This window comes from Panulirus ornatus, chromosome 73 (assembly GCF_036320965.1).
Source record: "Panulirus ornatus isolate Po-2019 chromosome 73, ASM3632096v1, whole genome shotgun sequence".
Classification (NCBI taxonomy): domain Eukaryota; kingdom Metazoa; phylum Arthropoda; class Malacostraca; order Decapoda; family Palinuridae; genus Panulirus; species Panulirus ornatus.
This window is the reverse complement of record NC_092296.1, coordinates 9,945,816-9,949,006: the sequence shown is the minus strand read 5'-3', so window position 1 is coordinate 9,949,006 and position 3,191 is coordinate 9,945,816. Positions and strand designations below refer to the sequence as shown.

Sequence of the window (3,191 nt, the reverse complement as noted above, 5' to 3'; positions counted from 1 at the left end):
CTGGGCCGCCAGCGTCGCCGCTAAAAACCAGGCACTGCTGGAGGTGCTCAGAGATACAAAGCTTTTCATAAAAACTGAAAATTTCTATGAATATATGCCGACAGATTTATAGGATAATCATTTGTAGCCGTTGTTCAGACGAAGTGCCAGCCATCATGACCAACAATATCATACATTTCAGGACTGTATTGACCTCAGAAGATTGACAAGAGACGCATCATGACGATATCGTTTGATTATCCCTAAACGTGAGTTGTGGCAAATGAACATTACATTCTTCCATGTAATAATTTGTTTCACTGGAACATTTGTAGCAAAGTCGTAATCAAAGAAGTTAACAGAAAGGGAATAACCTATAAAAAGTTAACTCATTCATCTTCAACTTAAAGGTATTGTATTTATAGGTGGATTTGGAGTCACTGAAGGAGAAGGACTGGAAGCGGCAGCAGCAGGAGTTGTCGGGGCAACGGACCAACATGTTCCTCACCCTCCAGGACCTCCAGGGTATCTTCTACATCCTCGTCTGGGACGCCATCGTCGCCGCTAAGAACCATGCACTGCTGGAGGTGCTCAAGAGGTACAAAGCTTTTCATAAAAACTAAAAATTTCTATGAATATAAGACAGATTCATAGGATAATCATTTGTAGCCGTTGTTCAGACGAAGTGCCGGCCATCATGACCAACAGTATCATACATTTCAGGACTGTATTGACCTTTAAAGATTGACAAGAAACGCATCATGATATCGTTGGATTACCCCTAAAGGTGAGTTGTGGCAAATGAAAGTTACATTTTTCCATGTAATACTTTCCTTCACTGGAACATTTGTAGCAAAGTCCACTCATTCCTCCTGAGCTTAAAGGTAATGTATTTATGGGTGGAGATGGAGTCACTGAAGGAGAAGGACTGGAAGCGGCATTAACGTGAGTCGTTGGGGCAGCGTACAAACATGTTCCTCACCCTCTAGGACATCTACATCCTTATCCTCGCCTGGGCCGCCAGCGTCGCAGCTAAGAACCAGGTACTACTGGAGGTGCTCAGATATACAAAGCTTTTCATTAAAACTGACAATTTCTATGAATATATGCCGACAGATTTATAGGATAATCATTTTAGCCGTTGTTCAGACGAAGTGTCAGCCATCATGACCAACAGTATCATACATTTCAGGACTGTATTGACCTCAAAAGATTGACAACAGACGCATCGTGACGATATCATTGGATTATCCCTAAAGATGAGTTGTGGCAAATGAACGTTACATTCTTCCATGTAATAATTTCCTTCACCGGAACATTTGTAGCAAAGTCGTAATTAAAGAAGTTAACAGAAAGGGAATAACCTATGAAAAGTTCACTCATTCCTTTTCAACTTAAAGGTATTGTATTTATAGGTGGATTTGGAGTCGCTGAAGGAGAAGGACTGGAAGCGGCAGCAGCAGGAGTCGTCGGGGCAACGGACCAACATGTTCCTAACCCTCCAGGACCTCCAGTGTATCTTTTACATCCTCGTGTGGGCCGCTAGCGTAGCCGCTACGAACCAGGCATTGCTGGAGGTGCTCAGAGGTACAAAGATTTTCATAAAAACTGAAAATTTCTATGAATATATGACAGATTCATAGGATAATCATTTGTAGCCGTTGTTCAGACGAAATATTTGTAGCAAAGTCCACTCATTCCTCTTGAGCTTAAAGGTATTGTACTTATAAGTGGAAATGGAGTCACTGAAGGAGAAGGACTGGAAGTGGCAGCAACATGAGTCGTCGGGGCAGCGGACCAACATGTTCCTCACCCTCCAGGACCTCCAGTGTATCTTCTACATTCTCGCCTGTGCCGTTAACCGTAAGAGACGCATCATGACAATATCGTTGGATTACCCCTAAAGGTGAGTTGTGGCTAATGAACGTTACATTCTTCCATGTAATAATTTGTTTCTCTGGAACATTTGTAGCAAAGTCGTAATTAAAGAAGTTAACAGAAAGGGAATAACCTATGAAAAGTCCACTCATTCCTCTTGAGCTTAAAGGTATTGTATTTATAGGTGGAGATGGACTCACTGAAGGAGGACTGGAAGCGACAACATGAGTCGTCGGGGCAGCGGACAATCATGTTCCTCACCCTCTAGGACATCTTCTACATCGTCATCCTCGCCTGGGCCGCCAGCGTCGCCGGTAAAAACCAGGCACTGCTGGAGATGCTCAGAGATACAAAGCTTTTCATAAAAACTGAAAATTTCTATGAATATATGACGACAGATTTATAGGATAATCAATTGTAGCTGTTGTTCAGACGAAGTGCCAGCCATCATAACCAACAGTATCATACATTTCAGGACTATATTGACCTCAGAAGATTGACAAGAGGCGCATCATGACGATATCGTTGGATTACCCCTAAAGGTGAGCTGTGGTAAATGAACGTTACATTCTTCCATGTAATGATTTGTTTCACTGGAACATTTGTAGCAAAGTCGCAATCAAAGAAAGTAAATGAAAGGTCCATTCATTCCTCTTGAGCTTAAAGGTATTGAATTTATAGGTGGAGATGGAGTCACTGAAGGAGAAGGACTGGAAGATTCAGCTGCAGGAGTCGTCGGGGTAACGGACCAACATGTTCCTCACCCTTCAGGACCTCCAGTGTATCTTCTATATCCTCGTCTGGGACGCCAGCGTCGCCGCTAAGAACCAGGTACTACTGGAGGTGCTCAGAGATACAAAGCTTTTCATAAAAACTGAAAATTTCTATGAATATATGCGACAGATTTATAGGATAATCATTTGTAGCCGTTGTTCAGAGGAAGTGCCAGCCATCATGACCAACAATATCATACATTTCAGGACTATATTGACCTCAGAAGATTGACAAGAGGCGCATCATGAATATCGTTGGATTACCCCTAAAGGTGAGTTGTGGCAAATGAACGTTACATTCTTCCATGTAATAATTTGTTTCACTGGAACATTTGTAGCAAAGTCGTAATCAAAGAAGTTAACATAAAGGGAATAACCTATGAAAGGTCCAGTCATTCCTTTTGAGCTTAAAGGTATTGTATTTATAGGTGGATTTGGAGTCACTGAAGGAAAAGGGCTGGAAGCGCCAGCAGCAAGAGTCGTCGGGGCAAAGGACCAACATGTTCCTCACCCTCCAGGACCTCCAGTGTATCTTCTATATCCTCGCCTGGGCCGCCAGCG

The 3,191-nt window shown here is 42.7% G+C and overlaps 1 long non-coding RNA gene across 1 annotated transcript; it reads left to right on the top strand.

Annotated features, from left to right (window-relative positions):
• The first annotated feature begins 405 nt into the window (after positions 1-405).
• Positions 406-1,347, top strand: LOC139748336 (uncharacterized). The gene is made up of 4 exons (XR_011712638.1): positions 406-577; positions 703-766; positions 885-1,022; positions 1,172-1,347. It is a non-coding gene; the product is annotated as an uncharacterized lncRNA (long non-coding RNA).
• The last annotated feature ends 1,844 nt before the right edge of the window (positions 1,348-3,191 follow it).